The sequence below is a fragment of the Canis lupus genome, chromosome 15 (assembly GCF_011100685.1).
Source record: "Canis lupus familiaris isolate Mischka breed German Shepherd chromosome 15, alternate assembly UU_Cfam_GSD_1.0, whole genome shotgun sequence".
Lineage (NCBI taxonomy): Eukaryota > Metazoa > Chordata > Mammalia > Carnivora > Canidae > Canis > Canis lupus.
Window position 1 is genome coordinate 49564494 of NC_049236.1, and position 13981 is coordinate 49578474.

The 13981-nt window shown below is 38.0% G+C and overlaps 1 protein-coding gene across 6 annotated transcripts in view; it reads right to left on the bottom strand.

Annotated features, from left to right (window-relative positions):
• SH3D19 (SH3 domain containing 19) overlaps nucleotides 1–13981 on the bottom strand; it is a 176866-nt gene that overhangs the window by 125104 nt on the left and 37781 nt on the right. The gene's annotated exons all lie outside the window — the stretch shown is intronic.

Sequence of the window (13981 nt, forward strand, 5' to 3'; positions counted from 1 at the left end):
AGAGGATCTGCTTCTAAGATCACTCACACAGGCCTCTCTGTAGGGCTGCTTCATGGCAGCTGGCTTCCCCCAGAGTGAATAAGCCAAGATAAAGTAAAAGAGAGCACCCAAGATGGAAGTCATGGTCTTTTCATAACCTAATCTTAAAGCTGACATCTCATTACTTCTACTGTATTCTAGCCTTTATTTTTTTTTTTAAATTTCTCTACACCCAATGTGGAATCCAATGAGAGATTTGAACTCATGCTCTGAGATCAAGACCTGAGCTGAGATCAAGAGTTCAATGTTCAATGGACTAAGCCACACAGGTGCTCCTGTCATATTCTAGTCTTTAAAACAGTGAGTCCCAAGTTATGAATATCAGGAGGCAAGGTTCACTGGGGCCATGGATCTTAAAGATTGCCTTCTATAGGTAGAGCCAGGGAAGGGTGTGGACTAAGGAGCAAGGAAGCTAAAACTGACTAACGTTTAGTAGTCAAGGATTAAATAAATGGATGGATGGGTAGTTTAAATAGAGATATTCAGGGGGAATGCCTTCTGAGTCTCCGGTTAACTCCACCCACTGAAAGCCCCTCATAGTTGTAGTCTTAGGTGTAGTGGGGTTAAGGGAATGTGTTTATTAGAGAGATAGCCAACTCACAGTTTCCTGACTAAAGAGTGGCCTAAGAACATGACTCAGGTAATTAATGTATGGTTGCTTTATCCCTGCCTTTTCCTGGGCAGGTATACAAAGAGTGGTTAAGAACAGGGAATCTGACACTGGCCAATGCTGAGTTAATGTATGAATTTCATAAGAAATTGACTAAAATAATTACAGGATCCTCTGTATTACTAGGCAAATAATAGTAAAAAAAAAATTTGAAGAAGTTTTGGCAAGACAGTGGAATGAACAACAGCAAAGTGGACACCCCTTGATCAAATTTCAATAAATACCAATAAAATAATATAAAAGGAAGATATTTATTAATAACTGCAAAGATAATTACATAAAAATAAGGAAATCAAATCTGGGGCATTAGAAAGCTTCCCATACATATGAAAACGGTAAGAACTTTGAAAAAATTAATCTCCTAAATGTAAAAATGATATGAAATATAAGCAGGATTCAAAGAATTATTACAATTTATTCTCAAAGGGACACTATTCATGTTAACAAGCTTTCCTCAAGAGATTTTTTAGATGACACCACTACAGAATGGCAAACAAGGGCATATTAATATAACAAAATTAACAAAAGATAAACTCAATAAACATGTGAGATTCTAAATAAGTAAAAAAAGATAACTGTGAGAAAAGATGATGGAAACAGATACTAGAGCCAAGAAACCCAACAAAGAGATAAAAGGTTTCAGAATCCTGAAATAAAATAGTTGAAAAGTACCTTACAAGTTATCTAATTCAAAAAAAAAAAAAAAAAAAAAACAAGTTATCTAATTCAACTCTCAAATCAAGCCATAATAAGCCTGCTTATTTAACAGACCCAGTGGATCCTTATACTTCTTCACACAGCAGCAGAGGAATGGACAACGGTTTTCACCATAGGGCACCATCTCACCCCCTTTTTTTTAGAATCCTCTAAAACTGAAACTTAACAGGAAAACCTACACATAATGCATGAGATGGAGTGAGATAATTATCTGTAAAAAGAATCCCCCAAAGTTTCAGCAAATACATGCCTTTATGTGTTTTAGGAATAAGGTGAACTTGGAGATCTATATATAATCTCAAAGCAACATAAGAGGCATGAAATCATAAGTGAGAAGCTTAAATCTAATCAAAAGCATTAGCCACTGACTGAAGGGAATCTGTACTCGAAAGGGGTAAGGTCAATCCCTGGGTGGCACAGCGGTTTGGCGCCTGCCTTTGGCCCAGGGCGTGATCCTGGAGACCCGGGATCGAATCCCACGTCGGGCTCCCGGTGCATGGAGCCTGCTTCTCCCTCTGCCTGTGTCTCTGCCTCTCTCTCTCTCACTGTGTGTCTATCATAAATAAATAAAAAACTTTAAAAAAAAAATTAAAAAAAAAAAAAAAAAAAAGGAAGGGGTAAGGTCAGCATGGAATCCAAGGAAGCAAAGGCCAAATAACTACACATGTTCATCAGGCCCTAAGCTGTCAAGGGGAAAGAGACTCTGAATCTGATGAATATAAATGTCACATTTATTTAGAAAAATACATTTTGTTATGGAGAAGTGCTCTTTCACCCAGTTTTTGTAAAGAAGGGATATTTCACTCTAATAAGTGAAATGCTCATAGAGATTAATCACTTCCATTTATTCAGATCTTAAGTGTCTTCAAACCATCACCCATTTACTAATCTGTCCTTACTCAAAATCAAGAAGATATGCCCTGATTGGCAAAAATGAAAATTCCAAATAATGGAAGTGAATAGTCCTCAATGCAAATAAGCATGTTGGCTCATACACACGTCTCTTAAAATTTAGTGAGTCAGTCTCTTGAATTTGACGTAGTATCAGTGCTCTGAGAAACCTTAAATTTATGAAGCTAAAAAGCTAAAGGCCCAGAGCCTAAATTGAGAGGACTTGCCTGGGAAAGATCTGCCTTAGTGGACATTCTGGGTGACATGACATCTTTATCTCATCTCTGTAGCAGGAATTTATATATTTACTTTCTGCCTCCTCTGTATTGGCTAATATGCTTATCATTTTATATTTTTTGAAGATTTATTCATTTTAGAGAGACAGAGTAAGTGTGATGGGGGAGGTGGGGTGGAGGGAGGGGACGGAGGGAGAGGAAGAGGGAGTCCCAAGCAGACTCTGTGCTGAGCATGAGCCTGACTCGGGACTCGCTATCTCATGACCCCAAGATCACAACCTGAGCTGAAGCCAAGAGTCAGACATTTAATTGTCTATGTCACCCAGGTACCCTCTGATCACTTTAAATATTATCTTACTTAGTCCTAACAATTCAAGAAGGGATTATTTATCCTGTTTTCACAAATAAAAATACACGCAAAAAAAAACCCACAACTGAGGCTGAGAGAGGTTAAGTAACTTGCCAAAGATCACACAGCTAATATTTGATTAAAAAGATTTACCTGACTCAAAAGATCTGGCTTTTTCCACCATACCAGATTACCTCCACTCATTGTTAGAAGGCTCAACACTAAAGGTTCATCTTTATACTATGCCAAAGTAACACTGCTCTTTGGTTCTAGTTATTGGTACTTTTTAACTCCTAGTTCCATTTGTAATTATTTGGGTATGCACAGCTTTACTTCTTCTGAATAGATCAGAACAGCCTTGAGAACAGAAATAGCTATCCTGTTCATCTTCTTAACCTTCTAGCAGCATCTAACAGAGTGACTTACAAACAGAAAGGATCAAATTTTATTTTCTGAGAAACAAAATGAGAGCTTTAGACTATAGAAAACCAGTTGTCAAAACCATGGGAAGAATTCCTTTAGTATGAGTACAAGTAAACAAATAGAAAAAGGGAATATTTTTTTTCTTAGTTATTAAAAGAACAAGACCAGCTCTTGCAAAGAGGGACTGGCTGATCAGCAAGCAATAGGGTCCTGCACAAGTGGAATGGAGCTCAGAGTAGGATCTGTCCCTGTGGAGAAGGTGAGTGCAGGAAACTACAGATTACTGGCCAATAAGGCAAAGAGCTGGGAAGAGGAAAAGGTATCTCTAAAAGGCTGTCCAGAGCTTGGTCCTGACATAATGGATGCCAAGTACATGGATTGGTTCTAGGACATACTGGTTAGTGGAACTAAAGTGGGACTAAAAATGTCATGTGAAGTCCAAGAACTAAGACCATAGGCCTTGGTCTATTGTTGCAAGGTGACAGAAAAGGCAGAGTGCCAGAGTAATCAATTATTCTTTAAAAGATTGTTTTATAAGGGGATTGATTCATTTTCCAACATAATAAATGGGTTGAATTAGAAAAGAAACAATGGAATCCATCTGCCCTTGCTGGAAATATAGACAAAAAGCTACAAAACTTGCAAATCTACTGCTGTCCCTATTTTATTCTTAGGGTGCTTAAGTGAAGACTGCATCCCTAAAGGGGCATTCTTGCTCTACAGCAGTGGTTCTCAACTGGGGGTCATTCTGCTCCCCAGGGGACATTTGGCAATGTCTGGAGACAATCTTGTTTGTCCCAACTGGAGATGGGTAGTTCTCCTGACATCCAGTAAAATAAAGGCCAGAGATGCTGCTTAACATCCTGTAATACACAAGATAGCACCTCACAATAAATAATCAGATGGCCCAAAACACCAACAGAGCCAATGCTGAGAAATTCTTATCTATAGGCACCATCGACATTAATCTAAGCTGTCACCAAGATGACCTATTTGTCCAGAATTAAGTTAATACTTAAAATAGAGATATTAGTTCAATAACAATAATAAAAACACCAGCTACCATTTATTATTGCATCCTTAAATAAGCCAAATCCTAGCTAAGTACTTTCACTTTATCTCATTTCATTTTTACAAAAATCTTGTAGGGTATTACTACTCTCATTTTGCAAAGATGGAAAAGTTCTAAGTTGGCCACAGCCACAAGACAAGTAATAAAGTTCCTACCACTACTACCACATTGTCATTTTCCAAACTAACAGTCATTGTGTAGAACAGAGGTCTCTACAGATAATTTTAATGGGGTATTAGAATCTAAGACCTAAAGACAGCATGATAAGAAAGGCAGGAAGCTAAAAGAGCTGTCTTCAGGAAAGTCTCTGGAGTGCCACTATCACCTACTCTCTTGCTTCCAATTCCTTGGCACTTCCTTATCTTCAGAGAAGAAAGGGAGCAGTAAAAAGCAAACCAACATATTTCTTGATTGCTACACCAAAAATAAGAAAATATTTATAGAGGGATAACTGGGACATAGACAAAGGTAAATAAATGAAGAGAAATAGATAAATAGGCAATGCATAATTCAATGTTACATCTGTAAAGAATTTGAGATCAGGGGATCCCTGGGTTGCTCAGTGGTTTAGCGCCTGCCTTCGGCCCAGGGCGTGATCCTGGAGTCCCGGGATTCGAGTCCCACGTCGGGCTCCCTGCATGGAGCCTGCTTCTCCCTCTGCCTTTGTCTCTCTCTGCCTTTCTCTCTCTCTCTCTGTGTCTTTCATGAATGAATAAATAAAAATCTTAAAAAAAAAAAAAAAGGATTTGAGATCAACTGAGTCCAATGCCTTCACAGAATAGTAAAACACAGGCCTTAGGAGAAAAGTGACTTACTTAAGATCATATACCCATCCCCATGAAAACAACAGAATAGTACTGTGGGTTGAAAACCAGAGATTTCTCCAATATGTTTTTTAAAAATTAGCTTAGATTTAAAAAGGACTCCTAAGTTCCAACTGTTTAAAAATGAGCATTTTTCTGGAGAGGGTACAAGATGTCAGTGTTGAACAATCCTAAAATCATCTCCTCCCATGGACACCACAGATTTATAGCTACAACATACAAATCATTTCCCTCTAAAAAAGATCTGAAAACTAGATAAACTGCTCTTTACAACACTGGATAAAAAGGAGCACATAAAGATATGTAGGAGATGCAGAGACACGGTCTCAAAACAAACAAAACAAAACAAAACCCACCCCTGGCATTGTGACAGACAATAGGGAGGGATCTCACCAATAGTTACTTCTCCCAGGGGGAGGAAAAGGTTGGGTGCCCCACACTGGGCAACATAGCCCCTGGTATCCACACCGGAAACAGAAGCCTCCAAAACCAATGAGGCTGCTGTCGAGGATTCCCAAAATGTTACAGGAAACTGAGATTCCCCTTTCAGAGGGCTCATACATAGTCCTGTTGGCCTTGGTGACCAAAGAGGACTGGTGTTCCAAAGCTCCATGTAACTGTAACAACTGGAAAGGCAGTTTTGGCACGCTGTGAACCCCAGGGCACAGCAGACTAAAACACAACCCCAGTCTTCATATGAATAAAACCTATTCACTTAGCCTGGAGCTTCAGCCTGAAGGATAGGCTTCAGGTTTCCCTCACATATAGAGGTTAAGGAGTGGTCCTAGGGAATGTAAGCAGGGAGACACCATCCTTGTGCACCGTGTTGGCTTCACTACAGTCAATGAGATTTCCCAGAAAGGAGCCTATACACTCATCTGGAGCCCCTTTTTTGCAACTGTCACCTATGGGACCCCTCCAAATCTGGTCTAAAGACCAGCAGGGATTACATCTGTGGTCCCATAGGACCATATATATTTGTGTACGTTAAGCTGCTGCCTGAGAGTCTGGATTCCAATCAGCATAAAACTAGATGCTAAATGATATTCTTCCCCTTGGATCACTGATAGGTCTTGACACACTCTCAACAATAGGAGAATATAAAAAACAATTCAGGCAGCTTAGACAATAACAAAGGTTCAAGAGACAGCCAATAACTAAAGCAAGATTGAATGAGAAGGATCATACCTACATAAGGCCATTCCTTCAAGACTGAGAAAGACAGCTGTTTTGCCTACTATACAGAAACAAACACAGATAGTCAAATAAAGTGAGGAAACAGAGAAATATGTTCCAAATGAGACAACAAGACAACACTTCAGAAAAGATCTTATTGATATGGAGATAAATTCTCTTACCAGGTAGATTACTTAACATAATGGTCATAAAGATACCTGCCTAACTCAAGGGAAGAATAGATGAACACAGTGAGAACTTTAAAAAAAAAAAAAAAAAAAAAAAACAGAAAACATTAAGTATCAAACAGGGGTGCCTGAGTGGCTCTGTTGGTTGGGTGTCTGACTCAGGGTCCTGGGATCAAGCCCCACATCAGGCTTCTGCACTCAATGCAGAGTCGGCTTGGGATTCTCTCTCTCCCTCTTCCTTTTCCCCACCTCCCACTTGCAGTGTCTTTCTCTAAAATAAATAAATAAAACCTTTAAAAAAAATACTAAACAGAAGTCACAGAGCCAAATACAATAACTGAACTGAAAAATATACTAACAGGGTTCAATAGCAGACTGGACGAACAGATCAACAAGCTGGAAGATGAAACAATGGAACTCACCCAGAGTGACAAAAGAAAAAAAGAGTAATAAAAAGAACTTAAGGGACTTCTAGGACAACGTCAAGCAGAATAACATCCACATTAGGGGTCCTAACAGGAAAACAGAGAGAGAAAGGGACAGAAAACTTATCTGAAGAAAATAATGGCTAAAAACTTTCTTAGAAAAAGCAAGAGACATGCAGATCCAGGAGGCCCAGAGTTACAAATAAAATGGACCCAAAGAGAACCAAACCAAGACACATTATAATTAAACTGTGAAAAGCTAAAGAGAGATTATTAAAAGTAGGAAAGGAAAACAAAACATACAGAGAAACTCTGTAAACCTATCAGTAGATTTCTCAGCAGAAATCTTGCAAGTCAAGAAATTTTGCAAGTCAGAAGGGAGTGGCATGACATATTCAAAGTGCTGAAAGGAAAAAACTTCCTGGCAAGGTAGATTATACTCAGATTTGAAGGAGATAAAGAATCTTCCAGGTAAGCAAAAGCTAAAGAAGCTCATAACTACTAAACCTGTCTTACAAGAAATATTAAAAGGTTTAAGCTGATCAGACATGGCATTAATTAGTAACAAAAAAAACATACAAAAGTAAAAATCTTACTGGAAAGGCAAATATATAGTAAAGGTAGTAGACTGATCACTTACAAAGCTACTAATAAGATTGAAAGGCAAAAGTAGTAAAATTAACTACAATAATTGATTAAGGAATACATAAAATAAAAAGATGTAAAAGTGACATCAAAAACATAAAATATAGGGCAGATGGGGAGTAAAAATATATTTGGAATGTGTTAAAATATAAATTGCTATCAATTTAAAATATACTGTTACACATACAGGATTACATATGTGACCCTCAAGGTAACCACAAAGCAAAAACTTAAGAGTAAACGCACAAAAGAAAACGAGAAAAGAATCTAAATATAACACTAAGGAAAATCATCAAACCACAGAAAGAGAAGAAATAGAAACTACAAAAACAACCAGAAACAGTTAACAAAATGGCAATAAATATGTATATATCAATAATTACTTTAAATGTAAATGGGCTGGAAATCCCTGGGTGACTCAGCAGTTTGGCATCTGCCTTTGGCCCAGGGCGTGATCCTGGAGTCCCAGGATCAAGTCCTATGTCAGGCTCCTTGTATGGGGCTCCTTCTCCCTCTGCCTGTGTCTCTGCATCTCTCTCTCTCTCTCTCTCTCTCTCTGTCTGTCTCTCGTGAATTAAAATCTTAAAAAAAAAATGTAAATGGCCTAAAATCTCCTATCAAAAGACAGAGATGAGCTGAATGCTTTTTTTTTTTTTTTAAGATTTAAAAAATTTATTTATTCATGAGAGACTGAGAGAGGGGCACAGACATAGGCAGAAGGAGAGAGCAGGCTCCCCAGAGGGAGCCTGACGCAGGGCTCAATCCCAATCCCAGGACCCCAGGATCACAACCCCGAGCCAAAGGCAGACACTCAACCACTGAGCCAGTCATGTGCTGGGAGCTGAATGCTTAAAAAAAAAAAAAAAGACTCATTCATATACTGCCTACAAGTGACTCACTTCAAAAGTTAGGACACACACAGACTGAAAGTAAAGGGATGAAAAGATATTCAATGCAATGGAATCTAAGAGGAAACTGGTAAGCTATACTCATTTCAGACAAACTTTATTTTTTTAATTTTTTTTTTAAGATTTTTTGAATTTATTTATTCATGAGAGACAGAGAGAGAGAGAGAGAGAGAGAGAGAGAGGCAGAGACACAGGCAGAGGGAGAAGCAGACTCCATGCAGGGTGCCTGACGTGGGACTCATGCAGGATCACACCCTAGGCTGAAGGCGGCGCTAAACCGCTGAGCCACCCGGGCTGCCCCCAAATAAACTTTAAAACAAAGACTGTAACAAGACAAAAAAGAGCACTTCATAATGAAATCCAGTTAGAAAATATAACATTTAAAAATATATATGTAATCAATACAGGAGCACGAAAATACATAAAGCAAATTATTAATAGACCTAAAGGGAAAAATTGTCCACTCTCATTACTTTCATTCAACATAGTATTGAAGTCCAAGCCACAGCAGACCAAAAAATTTTAAAAAATGAAAGAAAAGGCATCCAAATTAGTAAAGAAGTAAAACTGCCACTATTTGCAGATGATGTGATTGTGATACTATATATAGAAAGCCCTAAAAACTCAACCAAAAACCTGCTAAAATAAATATAGTAAAATTGGAGGATAGAAAATTAACATACAAAATTTGTTGTGTTCTTATACACTAATAACAAACTATCCTAAATAGAAATCAAGAAAATAATCCCATTTACAATCCCATCAGAAAGTATAATATCTAGGAATAAATTTAACCTAGTAAGTGAAAGACCTAGAAACTGAAAAACTCTAAGACATTGATGAAATAAAGTTTCATTTCACAAACAAATGAAAAGATATTCTGTGTTCATGGATTGAAAGACTTGATGTTACTAAAATGTTCATACAACTCAAAGCAATCTACAGATTCAATGCAATCTCTATCAAAAATTCCAATGGCGGGGATCCCTGGGTGGCTCAGCGGTTTGGCGCCTGCCTTTGGCCCAGGGTGCGATCCTGGAGTCCCGGGATCAAGTCCCGCGTTGGGCTCTCACCATGGAGCCTGCTTCTCCCTCCTCCTGTGTCTCTGCCTCTCTCTCTGTGTGTGTCTATCATAAATAAGTAAGTAAGTAAGTAAGTAAGTAAGTAAATAAATAAATAAATAAATAAATAAATCTATCTTAAAAAAAATTCCAATGGTATCTTTTGCAAAAATAGAATAATTCTAAAATGGGTATGTAACCACAAAACATCCCCAAATAACCAAAACAATCTCGAGAAAGAAGACCAAAGCCAGAGGTATCACACTCTCTGATTTTAAACTATTCTATAAAGCTAAGGTAATCAAAATAAATGCTATTGGTATAAAAAGACACAGATCAATCGAACAGAATAGAAAGCCCAGAAATAAACCCATGTATATATGGTCATTTACAAAGGAGGCACAAATGTACAAAGAGGAAAGAACAGTCTCTTCAATACACAGCACTAGGCAAACTGGACAACTACATGCAAAAGAATAAAAGTGAACCATTATCTTATACCATATGCAAAAAAATTAACTCGAAATGGATTAGATACTTCAGGTAAGACCTGAAATCATAAAACTCCTAGAAGAAAACATAGACAGTAGGCTCCTTGACAACAGTTTTAGCAATATTTTTTTTTGGATCTAACTTCAAAGGCAAGGGAAACAAAAACAAGTAAGACTACATCAAAGTAAAATGCTTCTCCATAGTAAGGGAAAACCATCAGCAAAACAAAAAAGCAACCTACTAAATAGGAGGAGATATTTACAAATCATGTATCTGATAAAGGGTCAATATCCAAAATATGTAAAGGACAGAGGCAACTCGGCAGTAACAACAACAAAACCCCAAACAATCCAATTTAAAAATTGGCAGAAGACCTGAACATTTTTCCAAAGAAGACATACAGACAGCCAACAGCACATGAAGAGATGCTCAACATCACTCATGATCATGGAAATGCAAATCACAACCACAATGAGCTATCTAGAATAACTAGTATCAAAAAGAGAAAATATAACAATTGTTGGTGCAGACGTGAAAAGGGAACTCTTGGGTACCGTTGGTGGGAATGTAAACCGGTGTAGTTACTATGGAAGACAGCATGGAGGTCCCTCAAAAAATTAAAAATACAGCTACCATATGATTCAGCAATTCTGCTACTGAGTAGCTTGAAGAAAACAAAAACATTAATTTGAAAAGACATAGACACCCCTATGTTCACAGCAACATTATTTACAGCAGCCAAGATATGGAAACAGCCTAAGTGTTCAGCAATGGATAAGCAGATAAAGCAGATGTGGTATGTACGTTTGTATTTACCTACCTACCTACGTATCTACCTATCTATGCAGCCATAAAAGGAATGAAATCCTGCCATTTATGACAAAATGGATAAACCCTGAAGGTATTATCCTAACTGATAACTCAAAGACAAATACCACATAATTTCACAGGGACACCTGGGTGGCTCAGTCAGTTAAATGTCTGCCTTTGGCTCAGGTCACGATTCTGGAGTCCTGGCATCGAGCCCCACATCGGGCTCCCTGATCAGTGGGGAGTCTGCTTTTCCCTCTGCCTCTGCCCCTTCCCCTGCTCATGCTCGCTCTCAAATAAATAAAATCTTTTTTTAAAAAAATAAATTAAAAAACAAAATATAAACATACAAGTTAAACAAAACTAAATCTACACTCAAAGATACAAAAAACTGATTGGTGGCAATCAGAAGAAGGGTTTGGGTGAGGAGGGAGCAAAATGAGTGAAAAAGATTAAGAAGTACAAACTTCCAGACACAAAAATAAATGACAGAGATGTAACACATAGAGCAAGGAACGCAGTCAATAATAATTGTGTTAACTTTGTAAGTTAGCAGATAGTAACCAGACTAACTGTAGTGACTGTTCTGCGATGTATAAAAATGTCACATCAGTTTGTTGTACACCTGAAACTAAGAGTGCATTTCAATTATATCTGAATTTTTTTAAAAAAAATAACAGCAACACAGAGAAAAAATGAAAAAGAGGAAATTTTCTTAAATAACTCAATGCCTTTATCACACCTATCAAGACTAGTAGTAACTCCTTGATACCATCTAATACCCAGTTCATTATCAAATGTCTTTGAATCAAAATGTGGTTTTAGAGTTGGTTACAAACCAAACAAGGGCCACACATACTTACGCCTCTTAAGTTTCTTTTCACCTAGAAGAACTTCCATTCCTTTTTACTCTCATACCATTAGCTTATTACAGAACCCACATCAGTTGTTTTATAAAATGTCCCACATCCCGTACTTGACTATAAAGTTGTATTATAATCAAAATTATTATTTATCCTCTGTATGTGATGTAAGTGGAAGTAGCTTTAGAGACTCGGGTTTCACTTTTTTTATACAAATACTTCACTGGATATCGCTACGTACTTTGTCACATCAAGAGACACAGGTCTGCCTTTTTCTACTTTTCATGATGCTAAGATTGATCAGAGGGCTCGGATGGTAACAACCTGAGCACTCTATCAACCTCTCATCTAAAACTTTTGACTACTGGTAACCATCCCCTGAACCATCCCCATCAATTATCTCATGAGGGGCTGCGAGTGGTGTTTTTCAAAATCCATCAGTCCAAGCACATTTATTAACTGGAATTCTTCCCTCTCATCAACTAAGCTCCCGCCCCCGCCCGCCCCACCAAACCCCAACCTTTAACTCTTGGACAGGAAAAGCAATACTTCCCTTTTAATACTTCCCTTTTACTTCTAATTTTCAGAGGAAGGAGCTGGTGTCTTTGTTAGCTTACTTCTAACTACATTAGAACCAAAATACATATTTTTTATGAAACAGTTAAACAAAAGGAAAAAGAAGAGATCTATAAGCAATCCAACTAATTTTAAAGAGTTAACCAGCGACTTCAGATTTATCCAGGGATATAAAAGTCCAAAAATCTAGGACAACCACAAGACTCTCAAAGGAAAAAGAGTATCTGGTTAAATTGTTGTTCCTTTGATAAATCAACAAAAAGATCTGTCCAGAGCTTTGGTGTCTTTGCAAAATGACTACCTTTATTCCAATCATGACTTGAAGGCAAACCTCAAGCTGAGATCTTTTTAAAAGCTATACTTAAATGAGCTGACTAAATAGTAAAGTTTCCTGTGAACACCACAAATTAATCGGAATACCCTGAGATATAGTGAATCTGGCATGTGCCCCATGACAACAGTCTCTTCTGCTTAGCTGGCATTTCTGCATCCTCATCTTCCTACATGCATAATAAGGGCTCTTACACCAAAGACAATAAATCCATACCCATGGAACTATGCCCTGGTTGACAAGCTAATCTGTTCAAATCCTTGGGAATTTGAACTGAAAATAAGGAAAACCTTGGGCAGTTTATAGTGGATAGAAAGAAGAGGCATGGACTATGGTTGAGCCATACTAATGGCAGAGGACCAAGGTAAAGATCCTAAACTCTCCCAATGAGTTCTTGAGTTATCGTGAATCCAGAGCTCCTTTCCTGCTCTGGTTTCCAGGTCTGTCCTATGATAGCTCCAGATGTCCTTGTTACTCTGTTCTCCTTATCGTTCCACAGATATCTGCATTTGTTTGCTAGGGCTGCCATAACAAAGTACTACAGACTGGGTGGCTTAAAAAACAAATTTACTTTCTCACGGTTCTAGAGGTGAGAAGTCTGAAATCAGGTGTCAGCATGGTTGGATCCCCCTAAATGACATTCCAAGCTTCCTTGGCTTGCAGATAGCCATATTCCCCCTTTGTACATATCTGTGTCCAAATTTCCCCTTTGTAAAAGGACGTCAATCATATTGGATTAAGGCCCACCCCTAATGACCTCATTTTACCTTAATTACTTCTTTAAAGACACTATCTCCAATGGTCGTAATCTGAAGTAGAAGGGGTTAGGATTTTAATGTATGAATTCTGGGGGATACACATTTCAGTCCATAACTTTATCTTGAAAGTGATCCCCTCTTTGCTTAAGCTAGTCTTGTTGGTAACTGAGTAAACCTAATAATAGCAATATTTTCTGGTCTTCTATTATTTAATTATTCGTGTGTTTCTTTCAAAGCTCCCAGTAGTTTGAGCTGTAAGAGAGTAGTAACATGCTTTAACAGTTCAGTGAATTCTATGTCCACAGACCTAGTACCCTACAAACAACTGGTACCAAAAACATAAAGGGCACAGAGAATTCTGTAGAAGATGCTGTGCTGTGGCACCCAAGATCTTCCCTTTCAGGACTGAAGTATTCATTCTACTTACAACCAGGAATGTTGGCTGCTGTTAGTTCACAGCTAAGTCCGATCCCAAGATTTGTCAACAGTCACTTCACCCAAGATAATGCCCATTCCTTGCGGGCAGC